Below are 11,790 nucleotides of genomic sequence, written 5' to 3' on the forward strand. Positions count from 1 at the left end.
CCGCCGAGTGAGCTGAGCATTACTGTGGCAGCCGGCATCCTGGCTCGCGTGCAGGGTAGGGTGTGCGAGAGGTTGAGAGGTGGAGGAGGAGGAGGTGCGTGCGTGTTTTAAGGATTGTGTGGAGTGGCGAGTTGGTGTGATAGGGCTGGAAGGATGTGTGTGTGTGTGTTTGTGTGTGTGATATTACCTACGATTCTGCTTTGAGGAGGGTTGAGCAGCCAATAGAGATTAGCTCCTGCCATCTACCCCCAAACTGAGAGAACTTGCCTCGAGGAGAAAGGACTCCCTGGCCTTTCCACTTGAGGGTGGAAAGATAAGGTGTTAGAGGGATGATTGCAGCGTGTTCTCTGGTCAAGCTGAAACAAAGTGAGGAGCAAAGTAAAAATCCCGTCTCCAAAACCTGGAAAAGCTAAAGAGAACCATGGAAAAATCAAAATGAAAAACAAGCAAGAGAAGAAGAAATAAATCTCATTTTATGAGTCTACTTTTGTGGACACACATATACATTGCTTTTGAGAAAGAAGTCTGAAGAAAGTATTGAAAAACATGAAAGGGACAGGCGGTCCCTAAGGAACCCAAAAATCACAGAGTAGAGATTTCTGTGTACATTTTTCCTCCAGATCATGTTTAATTGTAGCTATTGGTTGCCTTTGGTTTCTTGGGACATTCAAACCTTTCATGTTCTTTCTCCCTCTGTCTTCACTGAGTCTGAGGTTTTGCTCAGATTTTCCTTGATGAAATAATTGCCAGTTTAGTATACAGTTGGGAGTGCATCAGTCTTTATTTCCTATCCAGCGTTTCTATGGCAGGATGTGAGTTCATAAAAAGAAACACTTTGGCTTCCTGATTTTCTTTATTGGTAATTCCTGTTTACTAAACATTCAACTTTAAGGCATGCTCAGAATCATTTTTCTTAATGATTTTGGCAAGAATCCTACCCTCAGCAAATCTAATGTTCTAAGAAATAAAATTGAATCAGCTCTGGCTTCTCAGCTCAAAAATCTATAATATTACCTTCCTGCCCACTATTTTTTTTAACCTTTTAAAAGTATCAGTCACTTCTGCTGACTTTTTTGTTTTTATACACTACTATTTTTTAAAGTTGCTAATATTTATTAAACATTCTCCATTTTATGGATGGGAGAAAGAATTAACTTAAGATAATAGTATAGGTGGTTACTAGTTTTTCTTTTTAAACAAAATGATATGTGGGCCTGGGGTTTTAGCTCAGTGGTAGAGTGCTTGTCTAGCATACACGAGACCCTGGGTTCAATCCCTAGTACCACAAAAACAAATAAACAAAATGCTAAATTAAATTGGGTGGTAATTCATCCCATAGTCCTAAGAAATTAAGCCATATCTAGATGAGAATATTTCTATACAAAAGAATATGAACTTCATCTACAAGAACTACTTATCTCAAAGAAGAGGGTTCTTTTTCCTCTCTACTAACCTAGTTTCTCTGTCCTAGGTTTACTTGTACTGGCACGGAGAGGCAGTTGTCTAGAGCAATGATTCTCAAACTCTGTCTTGTGTCAGAACTGTCTGAAGAGGCTGTTGAAAGGCAGATTGCTGGGTCTTACTCCCAGACCCTCTGATTCAGCAGATTTGGAATGAAGCCAAGGATGTGTGCATTTCACAAGGCCCCAGGTAATGATGCTCCTGCTGCTGGGCTGGGTTCTATATCTGAGAACCACTGGTATAGAGCTGGCTTCTCCAGGGCAGTAGATCATAGACACACATGGCTTTTAAGTACTTGAAATGTACTTCAGTGCTTAAAATGTGCCTCCTGCAAATTCAGATGTACAGTTAGTGTAAAACGTTGGATTTGAAAATTTTAGCATGGAAAGAAAGAAATGAAAATGTTATGTTGGTTGCATATTAAAATAGTAGTAGTCTGGATATACTGGGTTAAATAAATTATATTAAAGTTCATTTCAGTGGGGTCTAACCCAGTGCCTGTGCATACTAAGTAAGTGCTCTACCACTGAGCTACACCCTTCTTTCACTTTTTGACATATATATGTAGCTTGCATTATATTTTTACTGGACAGCACTGGTCTAAAGTTGTTTTTTATTTTAGCTCCATAATGACTATTGGGAGCACATTGATAAAGCAAGTGATTTATCCTTTCTGAACCTTAGTATTCTCATGCTTATAATGGGGAAAATAGCAAAACTGATCTCTCACTATTCCTGCTAAAACTAAATGAACATGCATGCAGTTTATGCACACCTTTGCCCTTTTTAAACAATCTTGTACTTTTAAGTAAAACCTTTCCCAGTACATAGATCTCCTTGAAATTTTGTTTACTTCATTCCATCCTTCATGAAACAGAAAGTAGGTGGAGTAAGTCATCCCACTGGTTATAGTTTCTTCCAAAGGAGTTACTTGTTAGTGTCTGTGCCTCTAATAGCTGCTTGATCTAATTAGTGGACAAAAAGAAGAGACAATAGGATCAGAATGACAGATTACCAGTTCCCATCAAGACTCCACCCTGTGCTTTGTTGTTCTTTTCTTACCTTCCTTTGTGTCTTCTCTTCTTAAGTGTCATTTTAAATGGATTTGGCCTCCTCAGGAGGATTTGCTAATGGTCTGGACAAGTGTAGAGCACTGAAAAAGATTTGGAGACTATTTAATGTTTGATCTACTCTGCAGATCTCTACAGAGAACTTGATTAAAGATCCAAGATACTATCCATAGCCTGTGTAGGATACATCCTATTGTCCTCTATTACTAGCAATTTTTGTTTTCTTGTCTTTTTATAGGCAGCTTCTATTATACAAATTAGAATTGTTCTGGAATTTCTCTTTTATGTTGTTATTGTTATTGGTTATTTTTATTTTGGGTTTTTTTTCCCCATCTTAAAGTTTTTTCTCTCTATCCTGGCTTTATTTTGTATCATCTAAATTTCCCGTTCTTTGGATTTCAAAGTGATATTTTCTTTATTTTTAATTTTATTACTTAAAATATTTCTTGCATTATTACTTTTTATTTTCAATCTTAAGTGTCAGTTCAACAGCAACACATGGCAAAACTAAGACCTTTCAATGCAGTTTTTAAAAATCAACAAGAAAGTAAAAATGAACACTCCAAGTAAAAGATATGCAAAGAAAATACATTACCAAATTGTTGGTGATGTGAGAGGTAGTTCAGCTGCACTTGTATCCAAAACCAAGCAAAGGTATTGTATTAACAACCTAGATGGCTGAAGAGCTAAAGGATGTAGAGAGGTGGATACGACACCCACATGTGCTAGTAGTCATTGGTATGACTTTTCTGCCGGGCAATCTGTGAAGATCCTTTTATAAAGTGTATACTTTTACCTAGCAATTGTACTTCTGGGAAAGAACCAAGGAAGTTTGCAAAAATATGTGAGAGTAATGGAAACATTTTTTATAATACTGAAAAGTCCACTAATAAGAGATTTGGTATGTAAATGTGCTGTGTATATAACAGAGTACTACTACTTAACCATCATAACAATGATGACTATGATATTAACTTATTTATGACATAAGAGTTTCACCATAAATTAAGAGAAAAATTGAACAATGGATTAGTACTGTGTACTGTTCATGTATATGTGAATGTTTGTATATTGGTGTGTGTTTATACATATATGTCTATTATTTTTAAATTATCTTTGTAATTTTCATAGAAACATATGGGTACATACAGAACAATTATAATAATGATTTTCTCCAAGTTATCAGATTATGGGTCAACTTCTTTTTCTTAATTTTATTAGATTACAGGTCAACTTTTTCTTAATTTTTTCAACATTTTTGCATTTGGTATTTATTGTGTTATTAGAGAAAACAAAAACTGGTTTTAAACTTGTTTCTTCCTCTACTACTTTAATTTTTCCTGTTTCTCTTCTTCTTCTCTGCTATTTTCCCTCCTTTTTGAAAGAGGATTGCTCTGGGGTGGTAGCCAAGGGCTGTGAAGCCTTTGGCTCCATCCACCCACAACCACCCTTCCAGCTTTGGAGGGGTTCTGAGACCTGTCCAAGTGATTCTCATAAAACTTCCCCTGAGTGTGGGATGTCACTGGGAAACTGGCCTCAGGGCTAACCTCTCTGTACCTGAAACACCTGGTGTACTGTTTAATTCTTGCAGACACACTAAAGTTCTTAAACAAAGACTTGTACAGTTTTAAATGCATGACTTTCAGAGAATAGCCAATAGATTTAGGGCATATTGGGCCAAGCTTACACAGAGTCAGCAGGAGATGATGCTGTGAAAACTCATGTGAGAAAGACATGCCATATAATACCCATGCCTGAGCTCAGGAAAGGTAGGAGCAGGTAGTGTTAAACCTGCTTCTAAAGCTGGGATTCTGGCTCCACTTTCTTACCACTTTATCTTGTAAGTTCTGTCCACACTGGACAGGTGATCCTCCTGGCAGGCCACTCCTTGGAGGGGATGTCTCTACAGCCCCCTTCTCACTTAAAAAGGTGGTAAGTGGGCTGACCAGACAGGGGTGTTATAAACATGGTTTTGGAGTTAGGCATATGAGAGCTGATTGCTCTTTGTGTATTAGGGTCAGTACTGGGAAAGCTAGGCCCATTAAGGGGAGGAGAGGCCTGTTTCCCAACCCAGTCACAGAGAGGGTAAAAGGAGTGGTGCTGATTAAAGTTGAATTCCTTGCCTAACTCCACAATGGAGGCATAGGTTATCATCTGGTAGAGTTCAAGTGTGTGGAATGGACCTGGGTCAACCTTAAGGGTCTATGGAAACACTTCTGTTGTCAGAGTTAGTCAGTAGCACTCCCACGGGGACCCTGAAGGAAGGCTCTTCCATCATAAGGTGGCCTGTCCCTTCTTTCATTTGCACTGTAACTAGCTGTACCTCCTCCCCTCATTCTTCTCTGTCTCTGGGCTTCCCTTCATGCAGTGATGGTCCTTTGTAGCCTATCTACTAAAAAGCCCCACTCTGGTGACAGTAACTGGAGAAGACGCCTCCAGACTCCCCTGTTTGCAGGGACAAGTGGTCAGGCCTGATTATCTTTGGGGGGGTTGAGACTAAATTGTCACCCCAGAAAGACACTCAAGAGCCAGCAAGTGCTTTGTTTTGTTTTGTTTTTGGTACTAGGGATCGAACTGGGGACCTTGTGCCTGCAGGCAGCAGCACCATTGAGCTAAATCCCCAGCCCCAGCAGGTGCTTTAAAAAAAATGCAGCAAGGTTTCTAGTATGCTCTCCATGATTCAGATCTTTTTCCTTTCACAGCCTTTTGCGTTTGTAAAGAAGAAAGATATCTCAGCCTTTAATTAATTTAGTGATCTACATCTGAGAGGTGGATCTTATAACACGTGCCTTGTCACTTTCAAGAATTTAAACACTATGTCTGTCAGATTGTCAAAAAAGAAGAAAAAATTATTGTTACCAGTCAAGATTCTTAGTTGCAAGCATTACGAATGGTATCTGGGGCCAGGGATTTAGCTCAGTGGTTCCACCGCCTGCCTTGCAAGCACAAGGACCTGAATTGATCCCTGATACCAAAAACAAACAAACAAACAAACAAACAAAAGAATGGTTCCTGGTTTAAGGAGAAAAAGAATTTATCAGAAGGAGATTGAGTGGCTCCTACAATTAATAGGGAGACTTGAGACCTACGTTCAACCAGCAACCAGGGATCACAACCCTGGGGGCAGGTCTAAGAATTGGTTAGGACACCTCTTCAGGGACCTTCACACTGCCAGAGACTTCTGCCTCTGCCCAGAGACACTGCCACTGGATGTGCATTCTGAACCCTTTCTTCACCTTTGCTTCACTTGTTGAAGATTCAAATTCCTGAGTGGCAGCATTCAATAGGCTGATCATACTCTTGCTATCAGTTGGGGCAGGAGGTACTGGGGAGGAAGGAGCAGCGGAGGGTATTTTATTCTTTAGTTTCTGTGAAAAGAGGGAAGGTCTTGCCTCCATTCAACTCAGATAACAGGACTTTCCTCAAAAGGAAGAGAGCTGAGGTGCTGGGCCAGGATTTTTAAAAATGTCAAATGTCCACTGCAGTTGTTCGCCTAAACCTCAGTGTTCCATGACTGAATGTCACTATTCATTTAACAGGAGTGTCTTCTTTGCCACTCATGTTTCTGTTCCCTGGAGAGAAGATAACAGGCATTTTGCATCCTTATGTTCCCCAAGTAAGGAGAATAGGCTGAATGTTTGATCACAATGTCCAACAGAAATGGTCTTTTAACTTTTATGCTATCTATATTTCCCAGGGGATAGGGTTACCTATCTCCAAGAGTGAAGGACAGGTCCTAAAGGGATATGTGAGGAATGGAAAGAATGATGGAAATTTTGCTCTTTGTCCTACCCTGATAGTCAGCAGAAGAGGTTCTGTGGGTCTTAACTTCTTCCTGATTATTATCTTTCTTCATGTAGGAGACACTCTTATAATGGCGGCCCTGAACACAATGACTCCCCTTTGTGGGAATAACTCTCAACTTGCAAGAGTGGGCACCTGAAGTGACCCTGCAACACCCCAAGGTTAGACACTTACCTCAGAATGAGCCAAGTATTGCTTATTGAGAAATCAAAAACTGAATCAGAAATATATGGACCTGAGTGCATTAGTAATAAAATACCAACTGCTATAACAAACAATCCCCAAATCTCAACAGCTTTACCTAACAAGATTTACTTCTCTTTCTAGTCACATACAATTCAATTGAGTGTTGGTGGGCAGCTGTTCACAAAGTGATTCAGGAACCCAGGCTCCCTTCAACCAAGATTTCACTGGATTCTGTTCACACAACTGGGAAACAAGGAAAGACAGAGAATTGCATAGAAGCCTTAGGGGGGGTCAGGCTTAAAAGTGACACAGTTCATCTCTACACACAGCATTCTATTGACCCAAACTAGACACCTGACCACACCTATGAGCTAGGGAGCCTGGAAATGTAGTCTAGGTGATTCCTAGGAAGAAGAGGAAATGGCTTGGGTGAATATCTTTCCTGTATCTAACATTGGATGATCATAAAGCTGAGCAGTGCTCTGGAGACAATAGACACATTCACATAGACACAAAATACAATTTACATTTCATGTGGGTATAAAATATAAAAATTTAAGGTAAATTTAAAATGTGGAAGTGATATCAGATATCCTCCTCTAAATTTCATTTTGAGCATTACTTTACTAGCTTGGCATTTTGTTTGATTTCATATTGTAGCAGTCCTTGTCAAGCAAGATACTAAGAGAGCAAGGGATGTTTCTGCCAAGATACATGTCAGATGGCAGGGATTTTATGTTTGCGTCCATCTGTTGTTAGTATAGAAAGGGCAAAACTTCTTCCAGGAGAAATCCTAGCTGTAATTTTCATCTCTCACTTTTGTCCTCATGGATATACATTGAAAATTGTTTGGTGCACCTTACTTTTTGCCCTCTCCTTATTTTCCCCAGACTAGTAAAAGAGGTTTCTAAGCTGTACTAAAGTGGAAGATGACAGGGAAACTAACACTTTCTACTGGGCTCGAGTAAACCTATTTTAAGGCCAAATCCATTGGAAGTATCTCAATTTATTTAGCTTGTAACTTATTGGTAGACATTTAAGACATTTCCAGTCTTTTGCAATTACAAAAATGGTGAAATTGTGTCTTTTGTGTACATAATTTTGTACATGTGAAAAAATGTATGTGGCCACCTTGAACATAAGAAGATATACATTGGATAGGTACTGAGATACCTTACCGAGTCCAAGATGAGACACAGATAGACATATTCTGTGAGATTTCTGTGCATGAAAATCTATATATTTGGGTCTGTCAGAACTAGTAAAGGGAGCGAAGGAGGGCAGGGACAAAGGGAAAAAATGAGAACCAAGACCTGTCATGTAAAGGTACAAGATACTAATAATGACTGTAACTGTACTGTATACCTAAAATGTACCGATAAACTCAATTTAAAAAAAAAAGAACTAGTAAGAACATAAATAGTTACCTGAGATGTATGAATTTGGCACACAAATATATTCACAGTGTGACTGTGGAACTCCAGATCCCTGTTACATATTACAGGTTTAATTTTTCTAGCTTACAAATTAATTGCCCCAAACTTTGAAAGTCCCAGACCAATCTGAGGAAGAATATGACCCGCTCACTCAAAAGAGTAATGAAAATAAAGCAGCCAGAGAATATCTCAGATGGACTTGAATTGTTGATGAGCTTATAGAAATTAAACTTATTTTAAGTCAGGAGAATTAAGTTTACTAAGAATGGCGTTTTTGAAACATCAGAAAATAAATGGAGTAGGGTGGCACAAACCTGTAATACCAGGACTTGGGAGGCTAAAAAAGGAGGATTATCAATAGTTCATGGTCAATTGAGGCTATAGAGTTAGTTCAAGGCCAGCCTGGATTATATTATGAGACTCTATCTCAAAAGCTAAACCAAAATCAGAAAATACTTCATACTAGGAAAAAACTTGAAATTTATTTCATCTTGCATGTAACATTTTTTAATAAATTGCCTTTGGATAAGTTTAATAAGTTGCCTTTGGAAATGTGTTCCCCAAACTCTTCTTCTTTCCTCTCTCCCAATTAAAAGAGAAACATCCTATCTCTCTATAGCCTGAAATTAATCAAGGATATTCCTTTTACCTCCAGTACTTAGTGTTGTTCTGAAACTTCTAGTAAATTCAATAAAACAGAAAGAAATTATATGCATAAATAATGAAAAAGACAAAATTCTTATTTTTCCTATTAATATAATCCTCTACCTGGCAAGACTAAGAGAATCAATTGAAATACTATTAAAACTAATAAATTAATGCAGAATTGGTGCCAGAGATATCCAAAGATATCCAGGTTAGTTTCTAAAAACAAGAAGTGAAGTTAAAATTGTACATAATCCAAGTCACTCTTGAAAATTCTTCAAGTTGCCTCTGAAGTACAGTATATATGGGGGCTGTACATACAACTCCAGATGCTATATCTGTATATTTGTATAAAATATGCAGTAACTTGAAGCACAAGCATATATGTAAAACGTTTTAACAGTTATAATGTTTACATGCCAAAAACTTGTATTTGAATATGATGTTATCTGCCCATAATTCTCTGCCACACACAAAAGAATGAAAAGTTTTCTTGTGGATATAGTTATGTCATAATTTTTTAAAAATCCTATTTATAATAGAACCAAAACTACATAAGGGGCGTGTCTTAGTTTGAGTTCTACTGACCCTGAGATGAAGATGAGCGTTAGAGTTGTTTATTCAAGAATGATCTGGTGTATCACAGTCTGAGAATGAGCATGGGAGATGAAGAAGGGAAGGAAACAGAGGATGCTTTATTAAGCCAGTCCTCCTGGGAGCAAACAGACTGCCCCTCCATGGGAGCCTTTTGGGACACGCTGTTAGAAGACATCAGAGTCATTCCAACTGAAGGAAGAGGAAGCTGGGTGTTTACCTGCTGTATTAGATGGGGCTGTCTATGGAAACAGAATGTGTAGACACAGCACACACAAACATCACATGATTTATTATAAAGAATTGGCTCCTGAAGTTATGGAGGCTGAGGCATCTCAGTATCTATTGTCTGCAGTCTGGAGACCAGTGAAAGCTGGTGGTGCAGATCTCAGAACCACAGGGCTGCTGGTGTAAGTCCCAGACAAGAACGAGAAGGTTGATGTCCTAGTTGAAAAAGATAGACAGAGAGTAAATGCCCCCTTTCTTGACCTTTTTCTTTTTTCAGGCCCTTAACAGACTGGATGATGCCCGCCCACATCAGGAAAGCAATCTTTACTTGGGCCACTGATTCAAACACTAATTTCACCTGGAAACATCCTCACAGGCACACTTGGAACATTGTTTAATCTGCATCCCTCATGTCCCAGTCATACTGACACATAAAGTTAAGCATCTCATACACTTCACTCATTGTTGTCACAGGAGACTGTTATGGCTTATGTCTACCATAGGTGTGTCCTCAAGGCTGATAGGTGGAGCTTTTGGGAGTGACTGGATCATTGGTGTGTGATACTGGATTAGTCCAGTGATTGGTCTAGCATAGTTCTGTTCATGGATGATGGACTTACTGAAGATGGAAGACCCACCTTGGGTGTGGGTGGCATCAACCAATAGACTTGCAGCCTGGATGGAATAAGAAGAGAAAGAAGAAGGAAGGCTGCCTCTTGCCTGCATGCTATAAACTGTTTCTCCTGTGCCAGGCCTCCCTGCCTTGGAGCTGGCCAACTATGGACTGGAACCTTTATAAACTGTGAGCTAAAATAAACCTCTCCTTGTGGGAGTTGGGTATTTTGTCCCAGTTATGAGAAAATAACTAAGGCGGGGATGTAGATTCCAGATTTTCATCTTGCCTTGCTAACATATAGCCAGAATAGATCCCTCATACAGATGTAGGCATGCACAGTAAGCTGTCCCTGAGAAGCATACGGGAACGTGGAGGGCATTTGGTGAATCAGGGCCTGGTGGTGTCTACCATGTTAGCCTATAAAGGACTGGGCTCTATATGTAAAACCAGATTTTTTATTGAGAATCTTAAATTAAAAAGAATTAAATTAAGAGGTGGACTATGTTCCTGGGAGGGAAGTCTTAATAATGTTAAGATTTCAATTTCCCCAAATTAAACTATAAATCAAATGCAATTTCAACTCAAACTCTACTGGGAATTCTTTCTTTTAAGTTTATCTGGAGGGAAAACATGTGAACTACAATAGATAAAAAAATTTTCAAAATGTTGAATATAGCCGATGGATATTGGCCTTATCAAGTAGTAAAACAGTGTGGTACAGATTCAGGAATAAACAGACAAGTAAAGGGAATATTGTCATGATTTCTAGAATCCAACCAAATACTTATAAGCATGTAATATGTATTACATGGGGAACTTCAAATAAGCCATAAATGAAAGAAATATTGAATAAATAGTGTTGGGATAAATTAAATTTTACATCATATCCCATAATAGAACAAATGTATTATAAATTTAAGGTTGTAATGTAGATAAAAATATTAACATATGAGATGAAAGAAAATGGAGGTGAATATTTATGAATTCATAATGGATAATTCTGGCTGAAGCTTGATACTCTGAATCTTAGAAGAAAGAGAAGACAGAATTGAGTACATAAAAGCCAAAACATCTATGGGCCCAAAACACCGCAGAAAAACCAGAGTAAAAGACAAAGCATTCATACTATATTTAAAGGGTTCTTGAAGTTTTTATAAATCAACAAGAAAATGTTAAAACACCAATAAAAATTAAACAGCAAGAGATTGACTAACCTGTTATTCAACAAACCTTTTTAAGAGCCAGTTGTATGGGAAGACTTGTGCAGGGACTGAGGATAACATGATGAGTAAGTAGCATGGTCTCTACTCCTCTGGATCTTAGGTTCTAATAAGTGAGAAATGATTGTTAAAAAATGAGCACATGTGCAATTAAAAGCTGTAATAAATGCTATGAAGAAGCCAGTTAGGACAGAGTAGCAGAGAATACCTTGACAGAGGCTTAGGAAGTCCCCTGTAAAGTGTGCTGTATGGTAAGTCCCTTAGAATGAAAAGGAGCCTCCTAACCCAAGGGGGCAGGAGGAACTCCAAGCTGTTTAGAGATGCGAAGAACAGAAAGGGGTTAGTATGGTAAGGGAAGGGGCAGGAAGAGTGCTGAGAATGAGACTGAAGAAAAGGGCCAGCACCAAGTTGTGCAGAATCATCTAGATTATGATAACGAATGTAGGGTTTGTTTTACAAATGATGGGAATCCAATGAAGGTTTTTAAGCAGAAGAATAATCTGATCAAAAAAAAAAAAAAAAAAAAAACC

The 11,790-nt window shown here is 38.5% G+C and overlaps 1 long non-coding RNA gene across 1 annotated transcript in view; it reads left to right on the forward strand.

Annotated features, from left to right (window-relative positions):
* Positions 1 to 9: 9 nt before the first annotated feature.
* The window catches only part of LOC117285994, a 31,257-nt gene continuing 19,476 nt past the window's right edge, over positions 10 to 11,790 (forward strand). The window contains exons 1-2 of the long non-coding RNA XR_004517104.1: positions 10 to 55; positions 1,472 to 1,650. This is a non-coding gene — a long non-coding RNA (uncharacterized LOC117285994). The remainder of the gene's footprint in view (positions 56 to 1,471; positions 1,651 to 11,790) is intronic.

This window comes from Fukomys damarensis, unplaced genomic scaffold, assembly GCF_012274545.1.
Source record: "Fukomys damarensis isolate Sample0158 unplaced genomic scaffold, DMR_v1.0_HiC HiC_scaffold_14, whole genome shotgun sequence".
Taxonomy (NCBI): Eukaryota; Metazoa; Chordata; class Mammalia; order Rodentia; family Bathyergidae; genus Fukomys; species Fukomys damarensis.